The 19,452-nt window shown below is 43.1% G+C and overlaps 1 protein-coding gene across 6 annotated transcripts in view; it reads left to right on the forward strand.

Annotated features, from left to right (window-relative positions):
- LOC149167294 (protein ZINC INDUCED FACILITATOR-LIKE 1-like) overlaps positions 1-19,452 on the forward strand; it is a 365,578-nt gene that overhangs the window by 197,546 nt on the left and 148,580 nt on the right. The gene's annotated exons all lie outside the window — the stretch shown is intronic.

Genomic DNA, 19,452 nt, shown 5'->3' on the forward strand with positions numbered 1-19,452 from the left:
TGTCATAGCCCTTGCTTTGAAGTTGAGATACGGAAAGTAAGTTCATCTCCATTCCTGGCACATGCAGCACATTTTTAGCTCGGAATCGCTCTCCTGTTTCTGTTTGAAAAACTATAGTACATTTCCCTACTGGAGTACACTTTGCCTTATTCTCGATGGTGATCTGAAAATTCATCCTATCTTCCTGATAATCTGAAAAACATTCTCAAATTCCTGTCATATGCCAGGAAGCTCCACTATCTATATACCAAACCCCCGAGGAGGTAGAGCTTGCTACGCAAGCAACTTCTTCTTCCAATCTAGAAGCCAACATAGAATAATCTTAATTTCTGTCTCTTGTGCATTCTTCTGAAAATCTGCACGAGTCTCCTGGAGTGGATGTCTCTGCATCATGCTCTTGATCCATAATTGATTTTCGCTTCCTATCGCCGAACCTTTGCTCCGATACCATGTGAAAAGTTCTAAACAGAAATTCTATTACTGCAGTAACTGATTTATTTCACCTACTTATTATTTCCAATAAGTTATTTATGAACTCCCTTCAATAAACATTAAAATAAATTCTACTCCATATATCACATCATTATACAAAAACAAATATATGCACAAGAATCAATCACATCAACACAGTTTTTTTTGGACAATTGTTCCTGAAAAAACCCAATGCGGGAAAACTGGTGCATCAGAGGAGGGTTTTATTAATCTTTAGTAGCAATCGCTTTTACAGAAAAATTTACATAGACACTGGGAGAAAACACATGAGACTTTTCTCCGAGACTTCTTGACACCCTGGAGAGCTTCCTTTCCCTACTGTGTCAGCCCTACGTCATCTCTGGTCCCTCTCTGTGTCCTATATGTGTCTCTTTGATCTACGTCTTCCTCTGCGTTACCTCTTAGAGTCCATGTGTCACTTCTTATGAGCTCCCTGACTGCTGCTAATCCCCCGTCTTCCTCCACCCTGCAACTCTCCCTCTGAAAACGATCGCCTTCTCTTTGAGAATCTATTTTCCTTGAGATACTGAGTATCTGCTGGTGTATTTCAAAATGAGCCTCAAGTCTTCTCTTATACTTTTCCGGTTGACGAATCAATGACTGAGATTAAGTCTCTAATCAACAGCTAAGATTAAAACAAACTTGATCCTCATCTCTTAGAAGCTTCTCATCGTTATTTTTATTAATATCCATTAGTATTTTTATTTTCCTAAGCTTAGACATAGGAACCCATTAAAAATATTAATTATTTTAATAACTCCTCATCTGGATGGAATTTCTCAAAACGATCTCTGGATCTTGGAGATCTCATGTGCCTTAGCCTTGATCCAGGTGGATATTGGTTGCCACCCGCCAATTCCACTTGGACCCCCACCATTGTTTCTTTCAGTCTTTTAGTTTCCTTATTTGTAGCACAATTTACTATTTTTGGCAGTTTTTCGGGTCCTGAACTTTCGGAGCCATTTTGAGGCCCTAAACGACGTGTTTTGGGAAAAATGGGAGCAACATGGGTCTATGGACCGATGTTGGTCTTCCCAAAGTTATAGTCCTCGAATAGATCTTTCTAACGAGGTATTGTGCGCGTCAAATGGAGATCGTATGCCAAAGTTACGACCCTGGGATGTTGATGTACCAATTTACCCAAAACGGTGCCCATAGTTTGGCGCTTCATCTCCTAGGGTTAGGGTTTTGGATGTTTAGGGTTTTCCATTGTTTCTCAATAATAAATAGGCCTTCGAGCCTCATTGTAAGACAGTTCAGAGGCATGTAGCCGCCACATCTCTCCTCAGAGATAAGCTACCATCGCTCGAGCTAGTTTATTTCCATTTCTGTTTGTAAGCATATTTCAGTATTTTACATTAATGAAATGAAGTATTATTTCTGTTGTATCTCTATATTTATGGTTATCTCTGTAATTTGTTGCATTCCTATTTAAATCCGGATCAAGCCTTTCCACCAATTTTCATGGCTAGAGCACATCTGATGCTACCACAAATCAACAACACGAAGCAAGGACGAAGCAGGGATGCGTAAGCGTCGTTTCCCAAAAATCTAGAAAGTGAAGCGTCTTAGAAGCATCTACAATATATATATAAATTTTATATTTTTTGCATTTATATTAAAAAAAACATCCAAAATACCAAATTAGTTGTAGAAGACATGAAAACATGCATATTTTTACATAAATCAAGATAGATATTTCATCCATTGTACATCAATGATTAATTATTCCAGCATCGACTATCTACAATCTAGATTCCTCTTCTCTTGTCTACCCTTTGCCTCTACTTCAATTCTATAGGGATTTTAGTCAACATTGCCTAATTTTGATCAAACATCTTAATCCAAGTCTTATAATATGATAGAGAAATCTTAACATGCCTGATCAATGATTTTGACTTGAGTGAAGGGTACATAATAGCTAAGGCCATGACAAAAGAGTTAAACAATCAATAACACCAAAATTGGGGTACATATAGGGCTTGGTGCTCTTGATTAAATGCTAATCACATGCCCTCATGCATGATATAATCCAATGAAATGCCACAATCCCATTGATTCTGAAAACCATTAAGTTCGCTGAATTTTGAATGGGATATGAAATTCTATTTTCTCCATATGAAGTCTGATTAGGTTGGAACCACTCTCAAACATCCTGAGTCATTTCATGGTAATGTTAAGAATTTAAGTAAACAGATGGAAATGAAAGATAAAGCAGAATGTCACTTTTACTTAAGAATTTAAGTTTTAACATTACCATTAGGGAGTGTTTCGGGTGAAAGCAGCTTAGGGCTTTAGGTTAGAACCCCAACAGAGCAGAAGCAAACTACAAGAAGAAAAACTCAAATAGCTCAGGCAAGATGCTTATATTATCAAACTACGTAAGAGTGACCGTACCCAGATTTCCTTCGTTCGAGTAGGTTCCATAGGGTTCAAACCCTTTGCAACTCCCAATATTCTTCAAACCTGAAAATTATTCAATTCGAACATACATTGCAGTATAGAAGTAAAGCATATTCACGAAATTGAATTTATATCATATAAACAAATGATTGATCATACATCAAAACGACATTTATATATGAATTAAAACATAATTTGATGCATAGACATAGTTAATTTCGGAAACAAGACAACATTTCTTTTATTACAGTAAGTTATAAATAACATGGAGAGAATTCACCTAAGTCTTTCTCTGGCTCCAAGTGGAATCGTCTTCTGGATTCGTCCTATCCCAGCCTTCAACAATCTTCTTCCATCACCAACACCATGATATCTCAAGCAAAATGAAGGATATCTCTAAGCAAGGAAAAAAGGGTTTCTTGAAGCTTGGGGAAGTGCATGAGGCACAGGGATTTATCAAACTCAGTCAAGGATAATCTCATTATAATAACTCTATCTCTTCTCCTCTCCCTTAAGGCCTTCCCATAGAGGTCTATTTATATCCCTTCCAATTAGTTTTTTAGTTGGGAAACAGTTGGGCCACGGGCAATAGGAGGTAATAAACAGGTAAAACCAATGAACCCCACCCAAAATTAAGGAAATTTAATTTTTAAGTGTTTTAATACATATACACAGGTTGGGTATTGACTGACCTGCGTGTACACGCTTTATCTCAGGGCAAAGTAGTGTACAGGGAATAAAACACTATTTTTTATATATTTGGACCAAGTCTGGAAGGAGGGGTTGCCCTAGGCCATAAACAAAGCATCATATATACCAAGAGTGGTAAATGGTGCTATAACAGGGAGCATCTAGGAAGTGTCTAGGGAGCATCAAGGGGCACCTTGGGAGTATTTGGAAAGTGTAGTTCCTCACATAACAGCTAAAAATTTCCCAAAAAAAAGGGCCCCGGGGAACCGTGTGAACCGTCCATCTTCTTTAAGATCCGCTCGCGATCCGCGATGGATAAATGCCCGAACCTCCATAGATCCGCACCCGATCCTTTCTGGATCCATGGACAGGGCTTTAGGAACGGTGGATCGGGCCCCCACGGATCCAATATTCCAGGAATCGCCAAAAAAAGGTAGAACTGCGGATCCGATTTTTCGATCTACGGTTTCGCCGAAGGTTCGGTGGCGGATCTGCATGGGACGCGAATCTGCCTCCGGATCCTTGGGGGGGACAGTTCCTGCAACACTGGTTGAAATACATACCCTAACTTGTGGCGATTGGTTTCAATGGTTATTGGGCCACCCTAGTTAATCAATAAAATTATCATCTGTAGAAGGGGTTGAATTGGTATTTCAGGGAGGTTGAATCAGTGGTCAAAGAGGAGATTGATCCATTTACCCAGAAAGGCCGAATTTCCATGAACACCATGAACACCATGATGTAAGGTGGAAACCCAATGTGGGTGAAAACCACCTGCTGCAATTCGTCTCTATCTTCCTTTAATAAGAAACTTCTTTTTACAATATTTCTGTACTGGTGCAGTCTTATACCAGTACGCGGGCTTTTACCTGCAGAAGGCTACAACCTTCTCTCGTTTTCCAGCTTCTCTTGGAAGGGAGCTACAACCCCCTTAGCTCTTGTACTCGCTGATGTACTAGTACATAGGTGCCAACCTACAGAAGGCTACAACTTTCTCTCATTCTTTAGCTTCTCCTAGAAAGGAGCTACAACCCCCTTAGCTCTTGTACTAGCTGATGTACTAGCATGTAGGTGCTGACCTATAGAAGGCTACAACCTTCTCTTTCTTCCTCCAGGTACCACGTTTCATAAATTTTTAGACTGGATACTCATGGAACACAACATCATATTCTGAAGGCCACGTTTCATCCAATTTTCATACTGGACCCATCAATATCATTGAAGCACAAAATCAATCACCACTTGCATCATCAATCTCTGAATCACCCAATACTAAATCACTGAAACCCTGTCAACAAACTGCAGTCACCAGAACACAGAACTCTGCAACAATGTTCAGATCAAACTGTATCATCAAAAATCATGCATCAGAGTGCATACGCTACTTGGAAGAGCCGAAACAGCGTGTATACGTAACTTCACCAAAGCGAACCAGCGTATATCTCATCAAATACTTTACTTATAACTTCATTGTACTTCTTGACTTTAGACATACCCAGATCATTGCATACAAAAGGATAATACATGTGTCAGCAATCAGATCTAGTCCATAAGATCACATAAAGATAAGACATTATGATCCTGATCCATTATTAGATCTCATCCATCAACTCTGAAGCTAATCACAATCAACCAATCTGAATGTGCAGAATACTGACACCAGTAAACAGTCACCAGAACTCAGAACTTTGCATCAACAACCAGAACCACATGTAACTTCATAGTTCATCTGGTATACGCTACTTAGATGTATCTAACCTGCGTGTATACGCGCTTTTATCAAAGTCAACCAGCGTATACATCTGTAAATATTCATTCATGATTTGCAGCTATTCCAATACTGAGTTATACCCAGATCATAATATTTACAGAACATTACATGCGTCAGTATACAAATCTAGAATAAGCATGATCAACCTGTATAGAGATGATTCATTCCAAGCCATGAGATCCCGATCTATCCTTAGATCTTGTTCTCCATCAACCGCTGAGATTCCTCCTTAGCTCAGATCAAGCAAAGCATCATAAACCCATAACCTGCATACTGGATCTCATATTTCATCAGATATTCAAGACTTTTTGAATGCTCTTGCCTAATGATCTTCTCCTCCTTTTATAGTCTTAGGCCTTACTCAATACCATGGTCCAAAACCACTTAGAACCAATACCTTGGACCAAATACCTGGGGTCAACACATCGGACAAGATACCTTGGACCAATACCATGGATCACAATACCATGGTCCAAATACCACAGACCAAAACCAAATGTATGCGCCTTTCCTTGCATGAAAGTGCGTGTATACACATACGCGCCTTCGGTACTGCTAACCCGCGTGTATACGCGGCTTGGTCAAGGGGAACCTGCGTATATATCTTTTCTTTCATTCTGAGAGCCTGAACTGTCATCTGAGTGAGTTGCCATCTGAACTGATTCCTTGAAGCTGCCCTGCAAATACTACTGTCATGCATTCTGTCACATCTGATATCTCTTCTGTAGATTCATCTAGTTACCATGTATAAGTGAGTTGTTCTGCTACAAGAGGGTTGCCATCAAGTACAACACCTTCATCATAATGCCAACACCTCATCCAAGCTCACTATTGTCTTGTCACGTAATTCTGCAGGTACCCCTCCAACAATTTGTTGACGATCTGGGTCTGCCCGTCTGTCTGAGGGTGGTAACTACTACTAGGAGTGAGCTTAGTGCCCACCAGTTTAAAAATCTCCTGCCAAAATGCCCCCATGAAACGATTGTCCTTGTCACTAACTATGGCCTTGGGGAGACCATGCAAACGGAAGACCTCTCTGAAGAATAGCTCCACAACTTGCGAAGCAGAGTACTGGGAGGGAATAGCAAAGAAATGTGCATACTTCGTCAACCTGTCCACCACCACGTAAACGAAGCCACGACCCTACACCATGGGAAGCTCTGTCATAAAATCCATAGAGTTGCTCTCCCATTTCCCCTCCGGAATGGGAAGCGACTGTAGTAACCCAGCTAGATGGTTCAACTCCACCTTGTTCCTTTTGACAGGCCTCATGTTAGTTTTTGTAGCATCGGATGTGTTCTAGCCTTGAAATTTTGTGGAGAGGCTAAAATACATGAGATCTCCAAAATCTAGAAATCGTTTATGGAAATTCCGCCTAGAAATTACTTAATTAAATTATTAACCAATTTTTAAATATTTCGTAAGTCTAAACTTAGGGAATATGGTTAATTAATTAGTATTAATTAAGTTAAGGTGAGAATCATCCAAAAACTCACATGGATCGACTCCAAGATCACCATAGCCATCGATTATGTTTTAATCTTGGTCGTTGGTGCTCCAACAAAGGATTATAAGAGGAGTTTGATGTGGTGATGGAGATTACACTTGAGAGGTTTGATTTCATGAGTAGATTGATTTCCAGTGTAGTAGTAGTCAGTTGCTAGAGAGAGAGCCTGAGATCGAGGCAGTAAGAGGGGCAGAGACAGTGAAGTCGGAGGAAGGTTTCCTAATCCGATGAGTACATTTGCAGAGAAGGTTTTAAAGGTTTCCCGAATTTGATGAAGCCCGAATGCAGGTCTATCTTAGAGAAGTACTTGGCTCCTCTAAGCTCATCCATCAACTTGTCAATCTAGGGAATAGGGTACTGGCTCTTCAAAGTCTTCTTATTGAGAGCCAGGTAATCAATGCACTTCCTCAACGTGCCATCTTTCTTCTTCACTAGGACCACCGATGTAGCGAAAGGGCTAGAACTGGGCCTGATATGCCCCAATGCCAACAACTCCTGAATGGCCCTCTCTATCTCATCCTTGTAGGCCTTGGGATGTTTGTAAGGGGTTGTAATGACTGCCTGCACCCCCGACTCTAGCTTAATGGTGTGCTCAAACCCTCTGTCAGGTGGTCATCCTGGTGGGATGTCTCCAAACATTGTTGGGTACCTATCTAAGATAGCTTGAATATCCAGGTGAGGTGGCTTGGGTTGACCCCAAACCTCAGAAATCCTCACCTCCAAGGCCCACTCAAAGTCCCCATGCCTCAAATCGGCCTCCATCTGATGCGATGAGGTTATCTGTGGTGGGTACGAATGCATCCCCCTCAAAACAACCAGCTTCCCATCTGGCCCCACAAAATGCTTGAGCTCATCCAACATCTCCTTTTGCCCCTTGGCCAATTCATTTAGGGCCTTTAGGAGGCTATCAAATGTTGCCTCCTCTTTACTCCTTGTCTCCCCCATATTTACCTCCTCCACTGCCTGCACTAGTATCTCGGTATCCGGTGTAACCTCCAATTCTCTTTCTTTGCTCTGGTACCTTTGCCTTCGGTATTTAATGTTTTGCCTATCCTCCAAGTTCATAGGAAAGTCCCCCATGGTTGAGCCAGGATCTGAGCTTTGATACCACTGTAATATTCCTACTGAGGAGATACATTGATAAACAAAACAAGAGTAAACATGCACACACAAAAATTCAGATACACAAGTCAACACCCAGAAAATCTCCAAAAACATCATCCAGCTGAGCCATTTTATTATGTGAAGTAGTAGTACAATAGGAGTATGTTAGGAGTGCACCTGGGCTTGCCAAAAAGGCAAGCTAGACAAGCCCAAGGTAGAAATACAATGTTGGATGTGGAAATGAACTGCTCCAACTATGCTTTGTGATGCCCTGGAAAAAATGCTCTGTCTGCTGGAAAGAACCTGCTGAAAGACCCTCCTTCGGTGCTCAGAAAATTTTGGGAAATTAACCCTAGTCTCCTTTCCAAAAATTCACTAAAACCCATAAATGGTTTGGTCTGGGTCTAACCGTCAAATACCACGGCCTCCACAACTGGCTGGAAAATACGAACCTCCTGGAAAATCTTTGTTACAACCCTCCAAAGGGTGCCAAAATGTCGGGCTTTCCTCCCTCGAATGTCTCCCTCAATTCCCTCGCTCAACCTAGCTCCACAAGCCAACTCCTCAAATCCTAGGTGTGCCCATAAAATGCCCTTTGCGTAGGCCCAAGCAGTTCACCAAAATGTCACGCTGAAGCAACAACAGTGGCCTAGGAGGTTATGTTGTTCTTGGTCCAAAATCTCCAACAAAACATGGTGAAATGCTCCCCATGGAATCCTCCACAAATTTGCTTCTCTTGCTGATCTCACAAATGCAACTCATACTCCTTCCCACCCCCAAAAAGCAGCAATGAAGCACCACGAAATCCCTGTGACAATGTTGAACCAAATGTCAATGAATAAGACTTCTCCCCTTAGGTTGGCACTCAACATCCACCAAAGCAAGGTGTGAAAAACTCGCTTGAGAATCTTGGGTGCAGACTCGGCTAAATAGCACAAGCGTGCTAGGTGCAAGTAATTGTCAAATGTCAAAATATCCCCTATAGCTGCCATCCTCCTTCTATTTATAATTTTCTCCTTGCCTCCTCATGTGGGTCTTGTTACCCACCATTTTGTGGGTATATACCTAGGAGAAAAAATTTCTCCAAGATGGTCCTCAGTCGGCAGCCAACGGTCCCTTGCAGCCACCAGCTAGCTCATTATGCCTTTAATTCGCCACCTGAGCCAGCCATGTAGTCCCTCGCCCATCTTCCATGATCGTATGTTTGAAGGTGGGCCTCCCGAACCTACAAGTATGCTTTGTCATTTGGTAATTGAGTATTGTAGTTTGCTTATCATGGACACTTCTAGGCATGGATTAATTGGGGGATTCTATGGAAAGAATGGGTTAGGTTTGTGCCCTTGTCGCCTAACCCCTTCTTGGATATTAACTTTGCATCCTAGTCCCGTGGGACCCCTTTTACTGACCATTTGGCTTTAGGGATGGTATTTCATGAGAAACCTGATTTTGGTTGCATGGTCCTGCTCCCTTATCTGCTTATATTACCATATTTCCACTCATTATTACCCCATTCATCATTTCTCCCACCTGGGTCCACATTCCTCTACTAGGTCCACATAGGGTTAGCTTGCCCCTTGCCCTTGCCCACACCTTGGGTCATGGCCTAGAATGAAGCTCGGAGGTTGATGCAGCTAAAAAAGAAAGATAAAATTTAAAGGCATATTTGGCCACATTCAACAGGAAAATGTACCACAAAATGCAAAAGATGGTGGGTACAAACACATTTAGCACGTGGGGAAAAACCAATACATGAGATCTACCCCATCATCATGGCCATCACCCTGGTTCCTACAGGGTCTATGAACCCCCTTCATCATATAGGAACCCATGATTGTCCCAACCCTTGGTGGGCAATGAACCGCCCTACCTTTAAAAGGGGTATTCATTGTTATATCTTATACATCATATTCTTATCTTGAGCTTCGAACAGTTAATCAAAGAAAATCATAAAAAGGCAAAAGGCATAAAAGAAGGGTGGAAAAATCAAGGCCGACGCACCTCATGTACCATGATTTCTCCCTCTTATACATTATAAACCTAAGTGTGGGCTTCCCTCTTATTAGCTAACCTTGTACCTCGACATGTGACTTAGGGCTACTCCTTTTCATCCCCTATTTCAATCACCATATCTGTCACATGCCCCCACCTTTTGAAGGATGTACCTTGAATATTGTCCCCTCTAGAAGTAGAAACCACCTAATAGGGTGCTTGGTTAACCCCATTTGGAGTTTATGAGACATTAGCACATCCCAAAACCTATTATGGAAGGGTAGGCCATTATGAAGTCCCCACCTGTGGTCCATGATTAGGTAAGCTCATTTACTCGATTTCTCTAATGACTTGTTTTACCGAAAAACTAGGGGACACATTAGATCTTATGCAGAATTGCAGATGGTTTCCATTTGGGGTTTGGTCTCCCTATACGAGGTCCTAATCCCCCAAAGGACTACATTGCCACATGTAGGGTGCGCATTGAGAGCCATGGGCCTCCACAACGGCAAATTGCACTCCATGGATCCCCATAGCCATTCAGAGATTGCTCATGGTTCACTTATTGGATGGGGAGGATGCACCTGATCCATCATGCCTAGCCGAACCCAAATCTATACCATACACTTGGCAAATGATCGAGGACTTGCACGATGATGTGGCATCACCTACACCATCCTATCCCTTACAGACGATCTACAACATCTTCAATTTGTTTGGAGAACCACAATGACACTTATGTGCCCGCCCATGTCATTTGGAGCACCACAGGTTATTACAAGGGGCCAACCCCATGTCCACTACTTTTGAGGGTCCTATTCTTCATTGTGGCACCCATGGACTTCATTAGGCCTCATAGAGGGTCCTACGACATGCATAGATTATTATTTGACCTCTTGAGAGGCTTACTTTTTCATTTGTGAGGTATTTTGGTGGGCTTGTCATCAAAAGTTGTATTATTAGAACATTATTTTATTTTTAGGGCTTATGTAGGCCAAGGAGGCTAAATCGAACTCCTAAGTTGTGTATAAATACAAGTGAGATGAGTTCATTTCTCATCATCACTTTGGTTTGGATCTCTTATCTCTCTTGAGATTTTCGCACTTTTTCTAAGGATGAATTGGAGCTTTATGGATGAGTTTTGATGTATGGATATTGGTCTATCTTCTCTTGGAGCTTCTTTATTATCAATTGTGAATGGTTGGATATACTCTATTACATGTAAGTACGTACTTTTGATGTTATTCTTGTTTACTTTTGTCATATATGTTGGATTGGGATTTTCGTTGTTCTAGGGCTAATTGTTGCATGCATTTACTACTTAATATTGTGGAATTTGTCTCTATTATAGCATTCCTTCAATGTATGGGCCATGTAATGTGAGTGAAATCTCCTAGGGGTAAAATTTGACCTTGACAAGCCATTCCTCTTGCACATCGAAGTATAAAAGTTGCAAGGTTGCTTCTTCTTGACCTAGAAGGCAAAACGAAGTGATCTTGAGGCCTCCTTGACTGGGAACCAAGAAATCCTACTCCAACTCTTATTCAACATAGACCCCATTCTCCCAAATATTAAAGCACTGATCTACCAAGGGTCGTCAATAAATCCACATTTTCTCACATCCTTTCGGCACTAGCCACATTGGGATACCTAGGGCATCAATTTCCTGACAAGTTAGCAGTAAAAAAAAATTCGGACTCCTAGGGTCTCCTGCACTAGCCTTTCCTCTAGCTCTCCAATTTTGAAGCCATTCCGATGGTGGAGTTGGGAGAAAAGTCAATCCCTAGCTCTGGGATCAAAACTTTCCCTGCCATCCCCAAGGCTAGTACCTTATAGGGTTAAGACAATATCTTCAAGTGAAATTCTTTCCTTGATCCTTTCCCCCTCTTTGTCTAGGGTAAGAATATCATTGGTTGTTTCATACTTTCCTCATACCCTAGACTGGGTCCAATGGCCTCGTGTGGTCCTTGTAATATCCCTAAGGAAAATTAACAGTAAATATGCAAAGCAAACATAGACAAAAACACCATAAACAATGAACACATAATCAGACCATAAAATTGCACCAAAAACTACGGTAATGTGCTCTTTTTGTTAATAAAGATGGGTGTATAATAAGGCGCTGGAAGGAATGCACCTGAGCTCGCTCAAGGCAAGCTAGCAAAGCCCCAAATGACAAATAATACACCCTCCACCAAAATGTTGCTATGTTGCTCAAGCTCTGCGCTGAAGATGCCTAGAAATAAGTTATTGCCTAAATGGATCTGCTACTAGGGCCCTCTCCGGTACTCATAATATTTTGGGAAATTAATCCCGGGCTCTCCACTAATAACCCACAAAAAGACACGAAGAAATTGGCCTAATGTTGAACTTGGAATTTCGGGTCAATTTTCCCCTGGCTCCTTTAGCTGCTGGCTGAGTTGGGGACCCTGTTTGACCCCTCAAATCTGCCCAAAATATTTCTCCAGATTAATCTTAGCCTCTTCTCAATAAACCCAGAAAAACTTAAAAAGGATTTGTCCTAGTTTTGAAGCTCCAAAATTGACCCCCAAATGCTTGGCCCTCCTCCATAAGAAAAATATGTAACCTGTAGAAAATGTTGCGTTTGCTACTCCGCCAAAATGCTGGAAAAGCCCCTACAACACTTCCTCAGACTCCACCTCAAGTTTCAGCCCCTAACTCCCTTCACTCCACAACCTCCAAGTGTGGCTCCTCCAAGAGTTGTGCAGTCCCTGTACTGTTGCTGCCAATTCTCTCCACAAACTCGCACTCCTTGTTGCTTGTACAAGCTGGTATAGGTAGGACTCCCTCCTTGGGCTGGCACTTGAAGTCCACTGAAGTAAGGGTTGAGATCTCCACTTGGAGACACTCGTGCTAAACAACACTGCAGACTTGGCTTCAGCTCAAGCGTGCTATGTCAAAGACAAAATTTCTAAATAGATGAATGAATGACCAAAATGAGTGCCTCTTGCTCTATTTATCAAAGATCCTACAAGATGCCCATGTGGTCCTAGCTCGACTTCCCCCCATCAACTTCGCTCCAATGAGAGCGTATTCCACATGTGGGCTATAATTCTCCATGGGGTGGCCCCCACGCTCCACTAGAGCTGCAATATTTCCCTTCCTTCCTAATGTTTGGCCCCCACTTAATTCCAAAATTCATGTGGAACCTTTAAACCCACGTCTCCTAAGTGCAAACATGAAATAAGACAAAATTGGGCAAGATTGATATTTCCCCTAGAAATATTGCTAAGTGATAATATCACAGTCCTCCCCACCAAAACGTTGCTTGTCCTCAAGCAACTCTTGAACAAGATCTCTCTCCATGCTGACCTAATTACCACTGCGAGCAATATCAGGGTCCCAATTATGCCACTGAGCCACTCCCGATCCCTGTGTTGACCTTTCATAAAGGAGTCCCAATGGTAGATCTGGGTGACCTCCCCCAGTGGGAATCCACTCTCCCAAATTTGTAACCCAACTGCTCAGCCCTGAAGCTTCGATGTCTCAAACTAATCTCATAGTGAGTCCATCAAGTGGATGTTGCCTCGGCCTGATGATAACTGCGACCCACTCGTGCTCTTGCAAAGTTATCCACTCCGGTAAACCTCCACTACACACCCAATAAGGGAAAACTCCACTGCGCGCAGGTCTATCCTGCCAGAGCACCCTACCAAGGTTAACATCTACCGATGCACGCCCAGACCCCTGTCGAAATAATAGCGAGAATGGCCTTCCTCACCCTGTAGTGATCATCCTGATGGTCTTTGACCTGTCATCCAGAGGAGGATGCAATCCTGTCTCTATCATCCCCATGATCCTCCCAAAATAAGGTAGTCCTCTAACCCAATGGATCCTTGGATCCCACAACCAAATTGGAGGCCCATCGCTCCTAATTCCTAGTGCTTGCCATTAAGTAGTGCCAATGACCGCCAAAACCCATACATGCTAATCATCCTGCCATATTAGCGTAGTGCCCTAAGTCATCAACGAATCTCCAGGGGACAATCTACTCTTTGTGCAACTGAAACCCAATGGAAGACTTGTACGATCTTCCCCTATAGAAACTAGCACATCCCTGAATGTGGTTGAACAACCAAGCCTTGAGAGGTTGAGATCCTGTGCTAATCGCAAAAGGAAACTGCCATGCTGAGGTTGCGGCTCTCTAGTCATAACTGGCGGTGCAACATGCTCATACTGCCCACTGTGTGTGGGCTATATCCCCCTCATAAGGCCTAGTGGCGAAAAATCTGTGAGAGCCAAGCTCATCCTGTCTAGGCATTTGCATGATGTCGATATCTACGCCTCTATTGCCAATCTCGACCCTAAGCAACAACAAGATAAGTTTGCCTTGCCATGCAGTGCAGGTCTGAGTGATCCCACATGTGTCCAACCCAAGGTGAACTAGATCACCCTCTGCCATGACCCTGCTCATCAACAAGGGGAGTGATCCACCCGCCAACCGGATCCCTGGATCCCCCAACCATACTTGGATATCATAACTCCCACTCCTCACGGAATGTCGCTGCATAGTGCTGCTACCTACTAGAACCCATCTGGCCCTCATCTATGATCCCTGTATATATCCCATGGGTGGACCCCAGGTATCAGGAGTCTGTCCTACGCAAGGCAACCTTCCCTGCTCCTGCCAAACCACGCAGTGTAGTCCACTATCCCAACTCTTGACGATACATCTGGATACTGCTCAGAGTATGGGTGCCCTCCTGTAGATGAAGTCTACCATCCACCGTCCCTCAGGCTCCTGTGACACCTCAGACTGTCTCGCCTGAAGTGCATCATGTAGTTCCCTCACAATCGACTCCCCCTGTGTGAGCCCAGGAGTGGAACCTATGCTACCTCGGCAATAAACCAAGTCGTCCCTAAGCCTGCATCCATCAGCCCGTGCCTCCACCAAACGTCTCAACTGGAGAGTCATGGGTGGGGAGGTCCCCAAGGGTAGGATCAAGAATCTGTTGGGGTACTGAAGAATAACCCTATGGGTGCCCCTCTCTCTGTCTCGGATCTGCTGATAAACCAGGCGAAGACCTGTCTTTGTACACCACAAGATATCCCCGGCTACCGCTATACCACCTTGTACCGTCCCGTGCCCTGTTTGTGTCAAGGCACTAGTCACTCCCCGTGTGTACTCAATGTGATGTAAGACACTCCTACTCCACAACACAATCCAACACACTACGGTACTCCACCATGCACCTCCATGTCCACCGGTATTCCACTGCTCAATGCTAGATGCTCCCACACATCCCTCGATGTGATGGCTTAGAGCAGTGTCTCTACATGTCGGGCCACACCTGATCGGTATCATCACCTCCACCATTGCATCACTATACCCGCAGATGAATGGATCTTCTCTCCAAATCCCCTTGAGGGATCTAAGAAGTGAATCTCTCTATGTGTCAGCAGTGATGCCACCTCTGCTCTGCTCCTCTGTGTCCTCTGTGCCCCACACAAAACTGAAGAGTCCCCAGCTCCATACAAGGCACCGTCTGGAGGCCTGCCAATGCCACCTCCTCTGACAAACTCCTATCAGAGTATGTTGATCACCCAATGATCCTGTGTATAGACATCATACCAAGACAACCAAAGGAGTCTGTCCATAAACTGGTTGGCCACTGGTGCTGACCGAGACTCCCCTAGCGAATGTTCACGCTCAACTGCTAGGTCAACTCTACCATCTAGGTTGTAGTCAACTGGCATACCTGTGAAATGATAAGTAGTCCCACCCAGATCCGAATGCCAGTCTGGGCTTCCAGTATCTCCAGTGCCTCGAAGCTTTTGCTGAGCTACACCCAGGTCCACCACCATCTCCATATCCCACTCCAGAAGGTACCAACCTAGAATCTTCTGCCATCCAACCCCAAGAGAGGGATCAAATACACAAACTTCTGCACATAGAACAACCCCAACATACAGATGTTGCACCCTGTGCAGCTTCGGTCGTCTCACCTCGCTACCGAGGTCAACACCATGAGATCTGACTAGGTAGCTCTGTCTCTTTCTCTCTCCAATGGGCATAGGTGACCCAACAATGCTTCTAACTTGGTCATCCCCTCTGGTATGCCTAGACAACTATGCCCATCTCAATCCAATGTGTAGAAATGGGTTGATAATGCTGTAGATCCTGTCAGTGCGCCTCTGAAGCGAACTGTGCTGAAATCCCAACGTGTGGTCTCTATGTTGCCCCTCATCAATGGCTAGCCCAAAGGATGGTTTCACATCCTCCTCCATCATGGGCTCGACATGAGCCTCCAACTGCTCCTCCATAGACAACCCAACATGCAAGACATGCTCACTGGTCAGCTCTAGGTGATTGTCGTCCAACAACTCTGTCATAGATCTAGATGCCCCTATACCCATTGGCTCCTCGTCAACAGTGGAGATGTCTCCCAACACCTCATCATTGGATACCTCAACAACGGATGGCATCTCATTAACGGGCATGTGCTCAACTATCTCCTTGCCAACCATGGCTCCTTGAACTACTCTCTTATCTTCTTCCTTAATCCTCCTCATCATCACTGCAAAATTCCACTGAATCTCTATTGGTTTGTGCATGCCTGTTAGTTCACAGAACTCCCAAAAAGTGAGGGATGCCTGAATTCCATGACCCAATGATTGGTATGCCCTCTAGTTTGCTCCTAATAAATCCACATCAGTTGCAATCATGTTCGGATTCCCAATTGTGGAATGAATCAACTTCTCCCCCACATCAATCATTATTTGTTGCATCCTAATCACCTCATTCAAGGTTACCGCCATGTTGTTTGATTCTAATATTTCCCACAGGCTGAGCCAAGATTATGGCTTGGATAACACTGTAATATCCCTGAGGAAAATTAACAGTAAATATGCAAAGAAAACATAGACAAAAACACCATAAACAGTGAACACGCAATCAGACCATAAAATTGCACCAAAATCTACGTTGTTGAGCTCTTTTTATTAATAAATATGGGTGTACAATAAAGTGTTGGAAGGAATGCACTTGGGCTCGCTCAAGGCAAGCTAGCAAAGCCCCTAATGACAAATAAGACACCCTCCACCAAAATGTTGCTATGCTGCACAAGCTCTACGCTGAAGATGCCTAGAAATAAGTTGCTGGTTGAATGGATCTATTGCTAGGGCCCTCTCCGATGCTCAGAAAATTCCGGGAAATTAACCTCGGGCTCTCCACCGATAACCCACAAAAACCCACTAAGGAAATGTAAAAATGTTGACCTTGGAATTTTGGCCCAATTTTCCCCTAGCTCCTCTCGCTGCTGGTTGAGTTGGGGCCCCTGTGTGACCCCCAAATCTGCCCAAATTTTTTTGCCAAATCAATCTTGGCCTCTCCTCGATAAACCCAAAAAACCCAAAAAGTGTTTGCCCTAGTTTTGATGCTCCTAATTTGACCACCAAATGGTTGGCCCTCCTCCACAAGCAAAAGATGTAACTTGTAGCAAATGTCGCGTTTGTTGCTCCGCCAAAATGCTGGAAAAGCCCCCACAACACTTCCTCAGACTCCACCTCAAGTTTCAGCGCCTAACTCCCTTCACAACCTCCAAGCATGCCTCCTCCAAGAGCTGCGTAGTCTCTGTACTGTTGCTGCCAATTCTCTCCACAAACTCGTACTCTCTGCTGCTAGTACGAACTAGTATAGGTAGGACTCCCTCCTTGGGCTAGCACTCGAAGTTCTCTGAAGCAAGGGTTGAGGTCTTCGCTCGGAGACACTCGTTAACTAAACAACAATGCAAACTTGGCTTTAGCTCATGCGTGCTATGTCAAAGACACAATTTCTAAATAAATGGATGAAGATTGTCATGTCCCCATTTTTATTGTTCTTCATAGTACAACTAGGGTGGATTTTTAGGGCAGGAGATGACCAGGTCAGTGGAGTAGGTTTATGTCATTAGGGGTCCCGATGGAGTTTAGAGGAGTTTTTATGGGATTTGATGGCATTTGCTTGGCATATTCCATCATCTGCACAGTTTGTTTTTCGTTCTGTCGCATTCTGACAACTTTCAAAAATCAACATTATTATGGGGCATAACTTAATTAATTATGCTCGAGGTGGCATTCCGGGGAGATTAATTGATGGAACACTTCAATGTAACATCTCGTTGGAACCATAACAAGAAGATCTATAGGATGAGATGCTGAGAAGAGACTTCCAGTGGCCTAAGAGAGTATGGTGGGCGATTTGCCATTTTCCTTAGTTAAACATGACTTTAATTAGTCATTGAATTAAGGAAAGATTATTTATTGGAGAAAAAGGGCCATTAGTGACTTAAGTGAAATAAAATAAAATTAAAGGTCACTTAAGACAAAGTCAACGGAGGAGCTTCTAGAATAATAATAAAATAATAAAATAAGATGCTTCTAGAGGCTTGGAGATCTATCCATCAGATCTATAAAAGGGGAGGAGGAGATCATTTGGAGACTTCTTGGAGTTGAGTTTTCTTTCTTGTGGAGAGGTTTGAGAACGTGGTTCTCTACTGTAGCAGTAGCCCCAGGACGGAAATTCTCGGGGGAATTCAGTGAGAGTGGGTGAGCACCCATCTCTTCCCTTAGTGAATCCATTTAGGATTCACAGGTTGCAGTTTATTGGTTTTTCAGTTGTTTTGGAGGTCGATTGTGGCATTATTGTAGATCTGTTTGAGGCCATTTTAGCTCAGCTATATGAGTTGTATTCGCATGTAAACACCAGTTCTTCTAATATAATAGCGCTGAGAATTTCCTGTTCATTGTGTTATGGTATTGCATGCTTCATTTGTTTAGCTTTTACATGCCAATCTTTTGTTTATGAATGGAATTTTTGTTTGGAGTTTCTTTCTGAGTTAAAAATCTGAGTTGTTCCAAATTTATTTCAATTGGGACATTATAGTGGTATCAGAGCTTCGGTCTTGGCTTAGCTTGTGGGTTTTCAGTTTCTAGTTGCAACAATTATTGTCGGGTTTGCTTGTCAAAATTCCCGGACGAAGTTTTATTGCAATAATTGGAACGAAAATACTAAAGGAAGAAACCCTCGATTTCAAGGAGAATTTATGAAGTCAGAGTTTATTGCAAGAGGCCAATTTAATTGCTTTTTTTAGCTAAGTTCAGTTTGTTGAGACAAGTATTATTCCAAGTTTTATTGGGACCAAGAACCAAATTTATCATATTGTTGTGGGTCAAATTTGATCCCAGTAACAAGGTTCGATTTGCTTGATTAGGTAGACTTATGCATGAGGAGGGACCCATGCATGCCGCGCGTAGCCATCTATTTGATAAGAGGAAACGCTGAGATTTCACTGTGCGTGTAGGAGGCCGAATTAGTAAGAGTGGTCACGATCACGTGAAATGCAGAGGCATGTCGATTCATAGACAGTGTAATACGAGTTTGCTCTAGCCCTGGCGCGTTGACTAAAGACGTAGAGGACGAGGGCATTAATCTATTGTTGGTTGTGAACTCTTTTTTTCTTGTTGACAGAGGACGAATCCGTTTTCAGTTGGACGC

This window comes from Pinus tabuliformis, chromosome 5_1 (genome assembly GCF_031772625.1).
Source record: "Pinus tabuliformis cultivar Carrire ecotype Pingquan chromosome 5_1, CPIR1, whole genome shotgun sequence".
Lineage (NCBI taxonomy): Eukaryota > Viridiplantae > Streptophyta > Pinopsida > Pinales > Pinaceae > Pinus > Pinus tabuliformis.